Below are 19,469 nucleotides of genomic sequence, written 5' to 3' on the forward strand. Positions count from 1 at the left end.
TGCCGGTACATCAGTTAAAGTAGTTCGAAAATGTTTTAATTATATCATTAATGAAAAGTGTTTAAGAGTTGTATTTATTGATCTAAGTTTAAATTGATTGCCAGTGAAGTGATTTATTGCAAACATCATTAAGATTCCCACGAGTAAATTCATAAAATTAACTGCTAAATAAAATTACTACGCGATCTACTTGCAGCGGACTTAAACGTGCAACTTTTTGAGTATGTAAACCGTCCAAATACATCCGAGGTTGTTTTCGATAAAAATGGCCGATGAGTTCCGATTGAGAAATAGTCAATTGTGTTGGATAATGGCGGAGGAGTTTATTATTTTTTTCACTGCTTTTGACAGGCACATTTTTAGCTCACCAGAGCACAAAGTGCTCAAGATGAGCTATTGTGATCGGTCTTTGTCCGGCGTCAGTCTGTCCGTCATTGATAGCTTAAAAACATCTCCTCTGAAACTACCTGGTCAAATTCAATGAAACTTTACAGAAAGCTTCCTTGGGTGACCCTCTACAAAAATACATCAAGGGGTCACGATTGATCAACAACAACAACAACAAAATGGCTGACTTCCTGTTTTGCTTTAAAAAAACATCTCCTCTGAAACTAACAGTCCAAATTCAATGGAACTTTACAGGAAGCTTACTTGGGTGACCCTCTACAAATATACAACAAGGGGTCACGATTGATCAACAACAACAACAAAATGGCCGACTTCCTGTTTTGCTTTAAAAACCCATCTCCTCTGAAACTACCAGTCCAAATTCAATGAAACTTTACAGGAAGCTTCCTTGGTTGACCCTCTACAAAAAGTACAACAAATGGGTCACGATTGATCAACAACAACAACGAAAACAACAACAATTAAATGGCTGACTTTCTGTTTTGCTCTAAAAAAACATCTCTGAAATTACCTCTCCAAATTCTATGAAACTTTACAGGAAGCTTCCTTTGCCGACCCTCTACAAAAATACAACAAGGGGTCACGATTGATCAACAGCAACAACAAAATGGCCGATTTCCTGTTTTGCTTTAAAAAAAAACACCTAAACTACCAGTCCAAATTCAATGAAACTTTACAGGAAGCTTTCTTGGGTGACCCTTTACAAAAATACAACAAGGGGTCACAATTGATCAACAGCAACACCATAATGGCCGACTTCCTGTTTTGCTTTAAAAAAACATCTCCTTTGAAACTACCAGTCCAAATACAATGAAACTTTACAGGAAGCTTCCTTGGGTGACCCAGTACAAAAATAGAACAAGAGGTCACGATTGATCAATAACAACAACAACAACAACAACAACAAAATGACCAACTTCCTGTTCTGCTTTAAAAAAAACACCTCCTCTAAATTACCAGTCCAAATTCAATGAAACTTTACAGGAAGCTTTCTTGGGTGACCTTCTACAAAAATACAACAAGGGGTCACGATTGATCAACAACAACAACAACAACAAAATGGCAGACTTCCTGTTTTGCTTTAAAATACATCTCTGAAACTACTTGTCCAAATCCAATGAAACTTAACAGGAAGCTTCCTTTAGTGACCCTCTACAAAAATACAACAAGTTGTCACGATTGATTAACAACAACAACAACAACAAAATGGCTAACTTCCTGTTTTGCTTTAAAAAAAATCTCCTCTGAAACTACCACTTAAAATTCAATGAAACTTTGAAAGGTGACTCTCTACAAAAATACAACAAGGGGTCACGATTGATTAACAATATCAACAAAATGGCCAACTTCCTGTTTTGCTTTAAAAAAACACATCTCTAAAACTACAAGTCCAAATTCAATTAAACTTTACAGGAAGCTTCCTTGGGTGACCCTCTACAAAAAAAAACAACAAGTGGTCACGATTAATTAACAACAACAACAACAACCAAATGGCCAACTTACTGTTTTGCTTTAAAAAAAATCTCTGAAACTACCAGGCCAAATTCAATGAAGCTTTACAGGTAGCTTCATTGCATGACCCTTTACAAATATTAAACAAGGCATCATAACCAGTAAAAATATGTTTAAATTGCAACATTTTTATTAATGCTTTATCACAGAGTTGTGGCCCTTTGCTTAGGTGAGCGTTTTAGGGCCATCATGGCCCTCTTGTTTATATTTAAAACCTAAGTGAAGCCTGTTCATTAGAATGATGTACGCTGTTGTTGAAACAGGGCGGCATGAGGGAGGCGTCAAACTCGCCTATGGTATAGAACAATTCTAGTTCGTTTTGACAAATTGTGACCAAACTTGGTATATAGGAAGATTTTATGGAGACCTCTCATGGATAGTATTACGTTGGGTACCTGCTCGAGGTCATGGTCAATGTCACTGTTGCGAAAAGAAAGAGTGGTTTGTACTGAATTACTTTAGTTAAAGTTGACGTATTGCAACCAAGCTCTGTAGTTACGAATTTATAGAGATCTTTCATTGGATCGTATTTCGGGCTCGAGTGTCATGGTCCTGGTCAAGGTCACTGTTACTAAAAATAGGCAAACGTTTGTTGCAACCACACTTGGTATGAAGAAAGAGTTTATGGAGACCTTGCATGGGATTACCTTTGGGGCCCGTAGGATATAGGTCACTTTTACTTAAAAAAGATAACCGTTTGGTACTGATTAACTTATTAGGGTTGACACATTGTGACCAGACTTAGTATGTAGGAAGTGTTTATAGATGCTTAACATATGGTTGCATTTGGGGCCCCTAGGGTATAGGTCAAGGTCACTGTTAATAAAAATGAAAAAAAAGTTTAAACTGAATCTCGAAACGAAGACTGAAGTTTTTCTGTCAAATATTGAAAAATTGGTTTCATTGCATTTCGGCGTTATTTGTGTTTAATTGATGCTTTTGAAAGGCACATATTTCATCATAATTGTATTTATTTCTAAGACAAAAAGGCATTAAGTTGAGTCTTACGACAGCTTTTGATACGTAAATATTGGTCATATGTGATCAAAAACCAGGTCACTAGGTCAAATTAATGATATTTATATTAACCCAGTAATACTGATTTGCTATAACCCAACCACATAGAGGTAGGGGTTATTTAGTTATCGCAATTTCTGTCCGCCCATCCTTGGACATATGGAAGAGTCTACTTTTCTCCATATCTCCGTATGTTTCTGAGGTATTAGCGTTAAACTTCATTCACATTGTCTGTGTTAAGGGGAAGTGCTGTGTGCAAAAAGGCATCACTTTGAGTATATATTTAGTTTTTGTCCTTGGATTGTTTTAACCAGGTTTCCACATTGTGAAACCTTATTCTGCCCACCCGCCTATATAATGACGTATGAAATTTTAATAACTTTATTTAGGGTTGACATATCTTGACCACGCTTGGTATATATGAAAAGTTAACGGAGGCCTTTCATGGGATTGCGTTTAGGACCGTTAGTTTGAAGGTCATTGTCCCTATGTTTAAGGTCTAAAGCCTATTACTTGTAGAAAAACGGTTGAAACGATAACTTTATTTAGGAATGACTTATTCTCACCCAAACTGGTATATAGGAAGAGTGTATGGATACCTTTGATGGGAATGCGTTTGAAGCCCTGGGGTCAAGGTCACTGTGGTTTACTAACTATAGAAAATGTGTTGGTATTAAAATACTTAGTTATGGTTAATATATTGTAACCATACTTGGTTTATAGGAAGTGTTTATTGAGACCTTGCACATGTAAGCCTATGGGTCTCCTAGAGTCGGAGTCACTTTTTCTTAAAATAAAAAAACCCGGTTGGTACTGAATAACTCACGACATATTGTGACAAAACTTGGTATCTAGAACGAGTTTACTGAGGCCTTTCAAGGGATTGCATTTGAGGCCCCTCAGGGCAAGGTCACTGTTTCTTAACAGAAACACGGTTGAAACAATAACTTGATTTAGGGATGACACATTGTGACTAAACTTTGTATGTAGGAAGACATTATGGAGACCTATCATGGTATTGCATTTTGGGCCATAGGTTTGAGGCAAGGTGACTGTTACTAAACATAAAACTTGAAAGTGAATCTCGCAACCAAGGCTGAAGAATTGCGGCGTTTCATATATTATGTATATTGTTGGTCGAGTCCGGGCTGCAACTTCGTCATGCAAGGAGGGAATTAAAATTACTTGGCACATGTGTTAGGTACATATAGATGATGTGTCGCGTGCAAGACACTTGACTCTATCTCAAAGTTCAAGGTCACACTTGGAACCCTGCACATATGCATATACAATGTATGTGTTCGTGTCCGGGATGTAACTTTGTCATGCACAATGGGGATGTAAAATAGCATGGTACTTATGTTCCGTACATACATGCAATGTGTCGAGTGCAAGACGTACGACACTACCCCAAAGTTCAAGGCCACACTTAAGAGTTTATCTTTAAGAAATGCTGCCTAACTTCATATATGGTAAAGAAGGTCGTGTCCGGGCTGTTACTTTGCCATGCACAGAGATATTTTCAAACAAGATGACATATGTGTGTGGTACATCATGAAAGATGACGTGTAGCGAGCAAAATTTACGTCCCTAAAAGTTCAAGGCCACACTGTGAGTTTAAATGGAATGTTTATAAACAAATAATATAGCTGGTCGTGTCCGGGCTTTAACTTTGCGATGTTGAGAGGGATTTTAAAATTACTTGGCACATGCGTTTGGAACATACAAACGACGTGTTTTGTCAAGGTTAAATTTACGCGTCCGGGCTGTAACTTTGTCATGCTGAGATGGATTTTAAAATGAATTCGAATAAGTTTTTGGTACATAAGACGACAGGTGCAACACCCACGACCCTTCCTCAGAAGTCAAAGTCACACTCGGAGTTTAATCATTATGAAATGCTGCATTATAGTTGGTCGTGTCCGGGCTTTACTTTTGTAGGGCAGCGGGATTTTAAAAACTACTTGCCATATATGCTCGAAACGAAAAGAACAATGGCCCTGACTCCTTCTGCATCAAGCCTCCAGATTTGACGTCAACCATCATAGGGGAGGCATAGGCTTATGTCTATGATAACTCTTCCTGAATGTAAGCATAATACTAATATTTTTGTCCGTCTGGTGATTTAAAAGCGATGTTTTAAGTTTCAATTAAACACATTTAGGGTCGTCGAGATATTGACTAAATCATACATGCACACAAACCCATACGCAGAATATCTAATTTAAATAAGGGCGAATAATATGCATTAAATCACGCAAGAACTAGCCATCTTGCTTAATTTCGTAGACTGTATGCTATAAAGCTTTGGTTTATGTATGGAACAAACGCATTAAGTAGTTGATAAGATATGTATTTAATAGTACGCCAAACTTCAACAATACTTTTTAAGTCAAACAAAGCCAACATTTTGCATTCTATTCAACCTAGAGTTGTTTTTTAGTATATATGATGGGTAAAAAACATATCCTCTTCGCTGTTAATACATCATGTCTTACGACCTATGACTTATTTTGCAATTAATGTACGTTTTATAATATGTATACTCATGGACATATTGTCTATTGTATTATGAAATAAAACTAAAACTATGATGACATGGATGCCTTGGTTAAAGTAATTTATGAATATATTTTAATAATAGAAATGTATTTATCGCAATTACAAAATGCAACAAAAGCGAAAGTTATTGTTAGTATAGCTACTGAGATTTACATTTAATAGCTATGCGATCAAAATTTAAACCATAATTTCTAAGTCAAATAAGGGCTTTAACTACATTATATACATCTCATTTATCTTACCTGAATATTTAAGTAGATGTGATGACGCGGAAGCCGTTAATAAAGTATCAATCAAGTACATCATTTGGGTACTCACTGATATATGTACTTAATAATATTTGAAAGCAATACTTAAATCATAATTTCCTAGACAAAAATCGGCAATAATTTATAATACTCTCAGCCTTGAATTGTCCTACTCGTTTCTTTCATTAAGTGAAAAAATGTGTATTAATTATCAACTCAATACGGAGATATGGCCTTTAAACACACCGAACCACCTTGTATAAATACAAAACAAATCGTTATATATTGAATACTGCAACGTTACACTAGTACATTTCTAGTACATGTATATTCATGATGGTTATGTTTGTTTACGCAAGACATAATGTCCTTTTTCTAGTGTTATCAAAAATATTGGTATCCGTTTGTTTCTTCTCTTTTACAAGTATCTCAAGGTTGAGAACAATTACAAATACAATGTAGAAAGAGATTTTTTATTTCCTTCAAGATGCAGAGAAAGACAGGCATAATTGGTTATTGTCGTAAACAGGTTAATAACAGTTTCTTGACCAAACATGATATGCGTTAAAAAATAATAAATATGGTTACAATGAAACATGGCATATTACAAGGAAAACATATCTGAAAAAAAACACCCAGAATAATAGGGATTTGGGAGGCTGGCATCATATATGTGTGTGCGTGTGTTTGTATGTGTGTGTGTGTGTGTGTGTGTGTGTGTGTGTGAATCATTTTATTTATCATAGAATTTCTTAGAAGAAATGCTTGGTTTATAAATTTACTTAGATTTCTTGCTGTGACGAGTTTTTGCGATTGCATTAAATTAGTACAAACACCATGTAAATACTTTGGATTCTAAGATAGAATGGTTTGGTCAACTCCTTTCTGAAATTGTAATACACAGGGCATATTATGTCAAAGTGGTATTCAGAGATATGTTTAACAATGAACAAGCACATACGTTTAAAAAAAAAATAAAAAATAATAATGTTACGTAAAAATTACAGACAAACAGTTATTTGCATATTCACATTATTAATACTGTGTACACATTTAATGTAAAGCTATATATATATACATTAATTATCACTTATATAAATATAACTCTACCTTTATCCATTAAATAATTTTGAATTAAGATTAGTTTCATTAGGCATACTATCGTCGAATAGACCATGCTTAATCATTACTTCGTTCAAACACTTAAATATCTTATAAGCTAAGAATATAATAAATGATTGTGAAGTCGCATTCATGACCTTCAACCAAAGAGTCGCTTTTAAAAATCAAACGTCCAATGAACGCAAGGCAAATTGTAAATATACTGCATATTCATAAGAATGCGTTACTAAAAATAGTGCATAGATTTTTGTTAAAGGCACAAAATATACGGTGTAAAGTTAAAATGATGATATGGCATCTAGTAACAAGTGATACATTTAATAATCATTATTAATTTATCAAAAAGAATATCACAGCGTACTAGTAAAATTTGATTTAAGGCACATTGTTGATTGTTTATACAAGTTTTTGTGAGAGGATCAAAACAGACAAATATTATGTATTATTTATTATTATTTATATAATTTATTTGATAGTTCTTCAAATTCAGAAGATTTCATTTGAAAAATAAAAACATCAATATGTTACATGTCTGAATAATTTGATATTTATCAAAATACAACATAGTGTAAGTCAAGTTGTTATATATTGTTTAAGCAGCCTTTCAAAATCTACTTAAACACATGTATTAAACTTTTTTTGTTTAAACAACCTTTCAAAATATGCTATTCAATACTATTGCTAAAATGTATTATATATATGTAATGTTTGTTTTATGATCAAATAAACGGATTGTCATGAACTGACAATTCCAAAAAGAAAAGAAAACAATCAAAAGTCTGGTCCATAAGCATTGCGAGGACTTGGTCCGCCCATAAATATGTTCATCCTCCAAACTCCTGAAGAATATGTACGCGTACAATAATTTTGATCTTAATACATTACATATACAGTAACGATATGCATAAACAAAATAACAAACAATATGGAATTAATGAAATGAAATTAAATAACATAATGTTTCATTTATATGTACACTAAATTACCAAAATGCAGTAAAATACAGTGTTAAATGTAATTGCCTCAATATTAACATAAGTCACTATGCAACCCAGAAAAGAAAACAATATCAGTTGAAACTTTAAACATATTAACAATCACTGACCTGTGATTGATATCCCTGCTCTCGATTTTACTCCCATTCATCTGAAGAAGAAAATAACTATAATAACGAAGAATACGAATTAAATAGTGTTTTTTTCAGCACTGGCACATGTACTCGTGTCTGTAAAGCTTTGAATTAAAAAGTTGTTTCGCTTATCTTAAAAATGATGGTTAAAACACGTGAAATACTAGCGAGTTTTTTTATAATGCAATATTAAAAAACCCATTTCATTCTACGATAATGAATGTTATCCAGATGTAATTATTTGAAGAAAATACTTCTTATTATAAATACCAGACGGATGTGTGACGATGTTGCCTTTATCGGTGAACCAATAAAAGCCACGCTGTCCTTGTACTAAAATCATAAAACATATTTTGTCAAAATAAAATTATTGTTTAAAGCAGCATTCTCTACGCTAAACCAAGTACTGATTACTCGTGAATTAATGAATTAATAAATGCATTCAAATTATAGAACAGTTAAGTAAGACCTTCCGAGTAAAATTTGGCAATGTTCGTGTTTTTAAAAATGTTTTCTGATGTGTTCTAAATGTCTTAAAATGTAACCTGTTTTCAGCAGGTGGAGAACCAAATAATGACGTGTTTTAGAACTTCAAACATTAACTTATTGAAGCCGACAGGCAATTTCATTGTCTAGAAATATAGGTTATTATCTTTATTCGGTTCTGATTTAATTCTTTACATCAAGTTGGTCAGAACTAATAAAACATTGAGCTGAATTCGAGTATAAATATATTTGTGGTATTATTAAAGAAGTCTTGGCAGACTGTGACTTATGATTTTATTTCCTAAATATGTTGTTTGAAAACAAACAACGCATTCAGTCCCTCCGGTCACTGTAGTTATATATCAGTTGACAGGCGTTAAAGATACCTACCATTCGTGCACACGTGCTGTAATTTTGAGCCAATTTAGCATCCACTACAATATAAGGTTTCCTTTACCTACAGTCCAAATTCCATATTGCTGTCTGATGAAGCCGCCGCTAGCATGGCCAATTACAAGTTGACTCGGTCCGAAACGTCCTGTAATGTATATAACAAGTTAACCTCTTGATAATATATTATCATCTTAGACGTAAGTTCTAAAGATTTTTGTTTGTCTTATCTCATGCTTATAATTCATAAAAATAATAGTTATGATATTAATTTGAAAATCGTGCCAAACTTTAAGCGAATGACGTCATACCGCATATTACGTCACTGATTTTTCTTTCAAGATGTCTGTGCGTTTACGTTTGAAACAGGCGAAAATGACAGTAATAATAATTGATAATTAATAATTAATCTACCTTAAATGTAAAATCGGACTACAGTTCTTTGTTTAATTTGAAAATTGAGTATTATTCAAATATTCGTCTGTTAATATCTTTTAGCGAATGTACTGACTTGTGGAACTTCGAAGATTGAGTATTTTCCTTATTTTGCATGTTTTAATAAATAGTCTGAGGTAAAATTAGAATAAAGTAGGTTAATTACATTTATATGCTATGACTTTTCTTAGTTTTTTTCCATACATCAAATGTTCGATTAGAAGCGGGGCGGGGGTATTCAGTGACCATGATAGTTTCATCTTTCAACGATTGCCTTTAACAGATTTAAATATGTTTGTAAACATTTAATTCCTTTGATATATATTTATATTTGATTTTAGAAAACATCCTTTGGACACTCTAATTATATATGGATGACATTAGTTTTTGGTATTATTTTATGCTGTAAATCACTACTGTATAAACATTTTGAGGTTGTTTTTTTGGTATTAGTATTAAGAAGTTTTACCTCAGTCTCAGTTCTAAGGATTATAGTACTGGTGGCACATATGAGGGGTGCTTTATCAAATGACTAGATTTTAATATTCTCTTATTTATGTGGCCCCGTGTCTGTGTCCCAGTTTCCGCGCTTACAATGGTTTCAGAAGTGGGGCGCTCAATTACTAGATTCCATAAGTAAATGTGATTGACAACTAAAGGTTCTGAGTAAAATAAGATTCTTATTGGTCCACAAATCAAACAATTTCATGTAAACTTTTCGTTGAAATATTGTCATTTTTTTGCTGATGTAAATTCACTGCCGTCAATTCAATCTTACAGATCTTAGTTCACATGCTACTTAATTATCAAATGGCGTGAAGTATAATCTTTATGATGAAGAATGGGCAGAAAGAGCGTATTGAACAACCCCGTCTTAGTCGTTAATAAGATCATTATTATTTCAAGTCATCTTACTACCTTAGATTACAACCTCATTGGCTGACACATTGTCAACGCAAAATATGACGAACGGAGTGTGCATCGGATGATTGTTAGTAGGCGGACCTATAAACACCCGCGAAAGTTAAAGTTCTTAATGTTTATGCCTAGCACTTAATGATTGTCTTTTTGCAATTCCATTTGCTGAAAATATAGGTTAGAGTAGTCTTACATTGTTATCGAGACGAAAAATTAGTTTAAGTTACCATGATACTAGTTATACTTCTCACCTTTATCATGTTTAACGGCTCTGCCAGTTTGAGAAAGCCGTTGGTTATTATCATTTCTGGTGATTCCAATGTCTGCAATATATATTTTTCAGTGACATGGTTACGACATTTATTATCAATAATATCATTTAAGTCACAAGCCGGATCTCGACAACCCATGAGTATTTTAATCGCGCACGTTTTATATACACACTGTTGTTCTAAGCAATTTTTTTAGAAATGTCTTCATCATTATTTGAAATTTTACTTTTTAAGGAAGTTGGATAATTTGGAAGCAGTTTTTAAATTATCACCTGATACTGAAAATAATTGCTCCTATTGAATTATTGCGCCAAAAATATTTTGATAGGGCATTCCTATGCATGCAATCCATTTTTTTCAGTTTTATTGAAAGCAAAATAAGTCCTAATTGTCATAGTATTGTAAGTATCCGTCTTACCATGTGTATCAGTGCTTGTCATTCTGTTATACAGCAGATTGGAAAATTAAGTTTTTTTGTTATTCAAGCGCACAAAATCTGAAATGATTGGAAAGAACTGAAATTAATAAAAGGAAATCAGAGTTAAAAATAGTTTTGCTTCCGTCTACTTTTAGGGACTTTGTTACATTTACGTACGCGGTCGTTTTATAATAGTATGTACACAATACTTCACGAAGATTTTAAATTGTAATTAAACTTCAAAAGTAGAACGTGTTTTATGTATGTAATCAACAGCAGCAACAAAAAAACAACATCAACAAACACGACATAACAACAATCAGTTCATTTATTTGGTATTTATAACGGCGATTTGTTCGCATACCATCGTTCAAAATTGAATGACTGCTCGCGTACATACTACCAAATAGTTATAGTTATTTATACATCGATGTATAGGTAGGAGGAGCCAATGTAATTAATAGGAAGCTCACAGGCTGTCATAACAAATTGTCCACGTGCCTTTTTTTGCACCCCAGGTACCTAGTTCATCGAAACAGCCGCCTCAGAGCCTTTGGCGATTATTGTTTTGATGACTCTGACGTGGACAAAATGAATCGCGTACGAAATGCTAAAAAGTTAACTTAACGCGCATTCATTCTTAAGGCCTTTCTGGGACTCGCTTTTAAAACTCAAATGTATTGAGATAATATATATATGCGGTATCGAATATTCAAAACCCTTAAAGATGATCATCGGCTTTGTAAATTCTAAAACTGCATGGCTGATGGTTATAGTATTCATTTTGCGTTTACGTTGAAAATCTTACCGTGTTAATGCCTGGTAAATAGTATGTCACTGAAATGTACCGTAACCGAATGAAACTGTTAAGACCAGTTATTTTTCTCAAAATGAATGACATAATTTCATTTTAACATATATTCATCATTTACTCAGTTCTAAATTTTTAATAATACTCACATACTATGCTACAAACTGATTACTTCGTACAAAAATCCTTTTTAAAAGACAAATGACTTTTATTTTACTTGCGCGATATCAGGAGCTACCTTACGACGTTCAATTCTATACAACCACACGCACTTAGGAATCTATACAGCCAGAAGGAAATGTCGTAAAATACATAACCTAACTTTCTACACGATTGCTTAGAAGTTGGACAAACATTGGACACTATACAGCTACAAAGTTGGACAAACCTTTGACTCTTTTCAGTTACAAAATTTGAAAAACATATCCATACAACTTCAAAAATAAACAGATATTGGACTCCATACTATAGAGGAACAAAGTTGGACAAACATACTAGCTGTTCCAAATTTGACAGACACGGGGCTCAGCTTCAACGGTTCGACAAACATTGGACTCTACACAACAACAAAATTGAACAAACAATGGACTATATACTGTTTCGAATTCGAAAGACAACGGACTCTATACAGCTTCAAATTTGGACAGACATTGGACTCTAAATAGTTTCAAATTTGGACAAATATCGGACTCTATACAGTTTTATACAGAAATTGGCCATGGACCGTCTAGACTGTTTAAAATTCGACAGCCATTGGATGGACTCTATGCCAGCTTCTGCAAAAATATATATCTGACCGGCAGCATAATTTGTTTATGTTGAGTTCATTGATATATAATATTAAATGACAAGTTTGGTTTATCTTACGTGACAAATTAATGGAACGGACATTGGACCCGAAGCCCCTCATTCCAAGTTAATATTCAGTGCCGCGTTAATACCACAGCGTTTCTATATTTTAACCGGTATGCATTACAAATTATCGTAGCCTAAATTCAAACAGAGGGGAGCCTGTTATTCAAACAGCGGGGAGCCCATAAGAAAATAAGGAAGAGAAAAGTCCTTATGGGATAGGGAGGGTGGGCGTTTCAAAATAAATTGCAGCCGGTTGCTTCGGAATACGTCACGAAAAAAACCCGTAAAGATCGTGATGCGCATGCGTGCGGGCCGCAGTCAAACAGTTCTGCACACTGTTTACGGCATTTCCTTTGACTGTATAGATTTCCAATGCGGAACTGCCGATGACGAGATTGCCAGGCTTACTTAATTTATTAGTGACGTTTTCGTGGGAAACACCAAGGCTACAATACACTATTTTCCATGAACACGATATGTCCTTACGTCTTGCAGCGATAACTTTCCTTCCCGCTGCAATTGTGCATTCATTGAGTTGTATCCCTTTGATTTAGTCTCCAATTATGGCACAATTTCAACGAGTTTTTTAAGTTTATTTTGAACAATTAGGTTTTTTTGGTTAAACAATATTTATTTTGTATAACAAATAAACATTTACAACATACACATATAATATATAGAATTGAGAAGAAAGCCATAGGCTTGTATGAAACCTCTTTTCTATAAGGGTTTTTTGTGTCGGCAATATATCAACAATACAGAGCTAATGAACCGACCGTGTAGGATATAACGCATGTTGTAAAGTAACTGACATATTATTTTAAAATGTTACACAGTGCAATAAAATATGTATTTCGCAGCGTTGGATGGTCGTTGCATAAATTTTCTGTCAGCCTTTATTCACTTTGTAGTTTGCTTTGTTTTGACTAGCACTTGGTACAGCGTGGCGACTGTTTTCAATTTCAACTTATTCATGGGTTCAATTTATTAGTCTCACATCAACAATTTGTAGTACTCTTGCTGTTCCATTTATTTATTGCAAGATCATTGCTTATTTCGGTCGTTGCTACATCTTTGGTTGCAAAGGAGACTAATTTTGAACACTCACTTACTGGTAGCTTAACACTGGTATCTGCAATATCTGTATTATTGTCTTCTTCTGTAAGTAAGCCAAGTCCTTTACAACTAAACACGTCTAATAAGGCAATGTGTTTTAGCAGTTTTTGAACATGGCGTTCGTCAAAGTCTGCACGTGAACGCTGGAAGTCAGCCATTGTAGACGTGAACTCATCTTCGTCATCTCCTCTGTCTGTATAAAGAACTTCCATCTTCTGTGATATGCAAAACGCGCAAGTTATGCTGAACTTGTCTCTTGCTAAGTCATTTCGTGTTACGCCTATTAGTCCATTGTTCAGATTGCTGAGTGCATTAATCCACTCTGTGGCTTGGGCCGTTGGAATCTGGCTGAAGTGATTGTTACTTCTCTTGACAATGGAATTTCCATCCATGAACTCACTGTAAATTGCTGGGCTTTGTTCTCCATATCTTTCATCTCAGCTAAATAAACTGGTCGCCATCGTGCATAGTTTAAGTGGTCATGTGCTGTCATCCAAGGCAAAATGGCGGCGAATGTTTCAATGTGAAGCTTCCAATTCCTTTCTCTTTCCGCGCGGATAAACAGAAGCAGAATCTCAACCATATACATACATGCTTTCAAAAACACATACTTTTTGTTGCCAAGGAACAGCGAGTCGAATTCTTCCATCTGGCCGATCAAATTAACATTTCGAATAGCTCCATGTATCTTCGCAGCCTGATCTATTACGTTTTGGTCACATTTACTTATCTTTCACGTTTTGAATACAATAAACAGCTCCGTAGACGATGCTTCTATCTATTTAACATCTGTACTAGTACATATAGACAAAATATATAATCAAACAAGACCGTTACTTACACTTTGAGGGACTATCATAGGTTACTACAATTTATACGTACTAGGTACAATGTTTATTTACATAGCAAATGGCGTACTTCTATAATATAGAGGAGTAACTATCATACATTGCGTAATTTTATTTAGTGGAGTAACTTTCAAGAAGCATTTTACTTGTTTTAATGTACATGTACCTTTCACAAACACAGTGAAACAGGTATCAAAAAATATTCTTCTGTTTAGTATAAAAGTGAACATTTATACTTCAATGAATTGAGCATGATTTTTATCCTAGTTTACTTGTTTACCATGGCAACATCCACAGTTGCATTTGTCCAGCCTCTCTGATAGACCAAAGTTTATATATTAAACGTCTTTTCCATGTCATTTGTAACCATTCCAACACATACAATGCTTAATAAAAAATAGTTTGAATGCTATATTTTTGTTAATTTTCCGTGTTTGACCTTGAAAATACGTTGACCTTGACCTTAAAAGACCTTAGTGTTCAGTTTTGCCGAAAGCTCCTCATTCATAGTAGTTGTTATTAGTTAAAAGAAATGCAAAATAATTGTCATGAAATCAGCTTACTGGAGCCATTGTGCGTGTTGCCTTGGTTTCCATGGCAACCAACATAAATTTAAGTACCAAATGTTGCTTACAACAAAGCTTATACATTGAATTGTTTTGTAACGACTTTGTTTTTGTAACAACTTAACAAACCAATATGAACATAATAAATGCCAAATAACAAAAAAAATCATAATTTCTGAAATGTTCAGGTAATTTTCACGTTTTAACCTTAAAATGTACTTGACCTTAACTTATAGTGACATTGCTTGGTCAGTTTTCTAGAAAGCTCTATTCTCATAGATCATATATATCCAACATTTTAGTCATATTAAATACAGTACGGTTGAGTGTCAATAAATTCTGCACTTAATTGACCTTTGACCTACTTTCTGACCTTCGCAAACGGTGTTGCCAGTGTCATGGGGCAGAACCATAGCCAACTGGTACTGAGCAGCACGATTATGGTATTCAAACAGTTCTTCTCTCTCATGCCATGGACCGTCAAAAATAAGCGACGTTTACCCTGATGGACCACTGGCACCGGATTTTCAAACTTAATTTTTTTAAAAAATCAAAAAAAAATCTTAAAATTCCGGTGCCAGTGTGATGGACTCCTGATTATTACATGGGGTGAAAAACGTCCACGATTCGTGGAGAATTCTTTTATTTGACATTCTAAAGAAACGAGTTTGTACTAGGAGACTCCTGGGGCCGCTCCTGCTTTTTGCACCGAATGAAGAGCAATTGCTTGTTTACGAAGTGACGCTTGTTTAGATGAAAATCATGTCTGTATTCTGTATTAAATTACCTCGTGAAAACAATGAACGTTCTTTTTGAACGCACTACCGTTCCCTTCTCATCCGATACTGTGTTTGGTCAGTACTAGAGGGTATTGTTATTTTTTCCTAGTGCATATCGGCAATTTCGGAGATAAATTGACACATTTAAAAAATGCTAACTGGCTCGTTCTGTACAATTATAGAACCCAGGTTTATCCCAAATCTAGTAAATTTATGGCACACTCAGTGTGTGTATACCACTTGATAAATTTCGTCATAAATGCTACGTCGGAAGGTAATGTTTTGATTTGAAAAAATACTTTAAACAAAGATAACTTAAGAATTTCTTCACCATTTTTAATGAAATATAGCGCAGTCTACGCCTCTTGTGGGGCCCCACATTCGGCCTTTTACCAGCATTTGATTGCGAGTTTAGTTTCTTAAAACACTTCGACAAATCTTTTCAAAACAACATTTTGGAAACAGGTTTGTCGAAGTGTTGGATGAAACGAATGTCCTCATTAAATTTCGGAAATAATACAAATTAGGGGCTCTTGAAGCGGCATAGATTGCCCTTTGTTTCATTTAAAATGGTGTTGTAAATGAAAAGTTATCCGATTTAATAGTTTGATTTAAGTCATCATTTTAAGCAATTCTTTGCCTTCCGACGTAGCATATATGACGTAATTTATCACGTGGTATACACCACAGGCATCTGAATCATTGTTAATCACTTAAATGTTGTTTAAAACCATTTTGGGTACATACAATGAGATAAACAACACATCTGAAAATATTTGGTGTCTTTGATATCATTTCATAGAAAACTAGAACTGCGCGAGTCGGACTAATTATTTTCTGTCGACATTATACCATTTAGATTGGCATTTTATTCATTTATAGACAATGATGTTGCCATTTTCCTTCAAGTGTAGGTGGCATTAATTTTGAAGTGAAAGTTACAACGTTAAGCCGAACAAAAAATAACAACGAAAATTTACAAAAGATAATAACTCTAAAAATATGGAAGCAAGAGTTACGGTTCTTGTGCACTGCACATGGCCCCAATGAGATATATGTATCTATTAAGTTTCAGGTTGATAACTCTTATAGTTTACGATATATGCCCCTGACAAAATTTAAGCTTGAAAATTAACAAAGGGCAATAACTCTAAACATATAGATGCAAGAGTTACGGTTCTTGTTCACTGCACTTGCCCTCAATGAGATCTATCTAGCTATGAAGTTTAAAGTTGATAACTCTTATATTTTACAAGATATGCCCCGGACAAAACTTTAAGCATGAAAATAAACAAAGGGCAATAACTCTAAAAATATGGAAGTAAGAGTTACAGTCCTTGTGCTCTGCACTTGCCCTCAATAAGATCTATCTACACATGAAATTTCAAGTTGATACCACTAATAGTTTATGAGATATGCCCCGGACAAGTGAAAACGGGACGCGGACACCAACAAAGGGCAATAACTCTAAAAATATGGAAGCAAGAGACGCGACTGCCACCGCCACCAACAAAAGTAACCCCTATATATCACCTAGTCAGGCAACACAAAAACGATTATAGGACAAACTTTGCATTAACTCTAAATGAAGTCCATGAAAACGCAATGACACATTCTATTTCACATCTTTATTACATTAAAACAATGTGATTATGACTCAAATATATAACACCAATTATTGTAAGGCTACAGAAAATTCTGATTTTATACATTTAACTGTTATAATAACTTCTTCTAAAAGTGTACATAATGTGAGAGAAACGACTTAAATTCCATATTCTCCAATGTAAATACACCCAACTTTAACATGACAATAGAACAGCAACGCTCCTTTAATGGGGCCTGTAGTTTAATAATATGTTAAAAGAAATATCTTTAAATCAATGTTGACATGCATCAAACAAGACTTTAAATATGTGGTATGTTAGGTTTAATAGCAAAATGTATCTCTATCTCATTTTAAAGTGAAAGTAACTGAAACGGGAATTATATCCATAGTGCTAGAGAAAAGTGAGGTAAAAATAGATTACTGCCACATGACTGTCCCATTTTCGCACCAAGCTTGTGAAGACACTTATTATAGCTGTGAAACTTTATGAACTTTATTATTAAGAAAACCATTGTTAGAACACATTTCAGGAGAGCTTAAAATAAGTGTATAATACTGAGAAATTTAAACATTTATCAAACTAGTTACAGTTCCTTTGTAAAGAACAATGTAAAATTTTAACAGCATAGTCATAGCATTTACTTCTCTGCAGAGTCCCAAAACGGCCCAAAGTACAATAAAACTGATATTTCTGCATGCTATAAAGAATTGTGGTGACAATTTCAAACATTTCAATGATATTTTAACTAATAAGATTCCTATGTTTCCATGTGCACTGGTGTAAACGATCCAGTACTCACAGACAAGAAAGTGTGAATGTTAAGAGAGTGTGATGGACAAGAAAGTGTGATGGACAAAAGGGTGTGATGGATAAGAAAAGTGTGATGAAAAAAGAAAGTGTGATGGACAAGAAAGTGTGATGGACCAAAAGGGTGTGATGGATAAGAAAAGTGTGATGAAAAAAGAAAGTGTGAGGGACAAGAAAATGATGGACAAGGTAGTGTGACAGACAAGAAAGTGTGACACTGTGGATGTCAAGCTTGGGATGGTTGTTGAACAATTTCATTTTTTCCCTTAATTGTACAAAAACTGCTATTTGTGTCACATGTATACCTATTCATATTGATTTCATTGAAATAAAATATTTCACAACAATGTATTTAACAACAATATTCACATAACATCACAAAAATAGTTTCTATGTTTAACAACAATATCATTATGTAATCAAATCATGTAAAAACAATCTATAACAAAACATACAACTTGAACACAATCTTACTCTTCCAAAATACCTAAGGTCAATTTCTTGTTGAATTTCAATCCATTGCATTTTCAAACCAATTTTATTTCACTTATTGAAAGTTTTATTCATGAGGTGATGTGCGTATCTGACCTTTGTAAAATTTGTGTCAAAGATCATAACTCAGAACTCAAAAGTATTGAAGTTTTCCAGTATTCCTGCAAAACGCTGGGCAAAATGAACAAACTATAAACAGATCGTTCTGTTTGAATTGAAAAAGAAAATATTAGGACCCTTTTCAAACTCTTACGAACAGAATTTTTAATAATCATTTCTGGGTAACTGTTAAAAAAATATTATAATTATTAAGTTGTACTAAAGGTGTAATGTGTAACCTTAAAATTGAACCCATGTATGTTCTTGTTAGACATAGTGGTCTATATCAATAAATATGATCAAAAGTTTAGAACATTTTAATACTAAAACTAATTAGACTAACTGTCTCATTTGTTGTACAATTCGACCAAATACCATATTCCACGACCCAACTGAATTGGACTGTGCATGCTCAAACCCCCATTTTAAACCATGAAAATATTAGTTCTGAAAAAAGCCTGCATATATTAAAATGCCTGTACATGTACTACAAAACTACAAGGGCTGCTAATATCTAAATCTTAATATTTTGTGAAACAAATACTTAATAAATAATAAGATCTTGTGAA

General features: G+C 34.0%; 1 long non-coding RNA gene across 1 annotated transcript; it reads right to left on the bottom strand.

The window, feature by feature from the left end:
* Positions 1-7,973: 7,973 nt before the first annotated feature.
* Positions 7,974-9,246, bottom strand: LOC128203314 (uncharacterized). Its single transcript, XR_008255921.1, has 3 exons — positions 8,942-9,246; positions 8,269-8,331; positions 7,974-8,015 (listed from the first exon to the last, which is right to left on the bottom strand). It is a non-coding gene; the product is annotated as an uncharacterized LOC128203314 (long non-coding RNA).
* Positions 9,247-19,469: the final 10,223 nt, after the last annotated feature.

Source organism: Mya arenaria, chromosome 2, assembly GCF_026914265.1.
Source record: "Mya arenaria isolate MELC-2E11 chromosome 2, ASM2691426v1".
Classification (NCBI taxonomy): Eukaryota; Metazoa; Mollusca; class Bivalvia; order Myida; family Myidae; genus Mya; species Mya arenaria.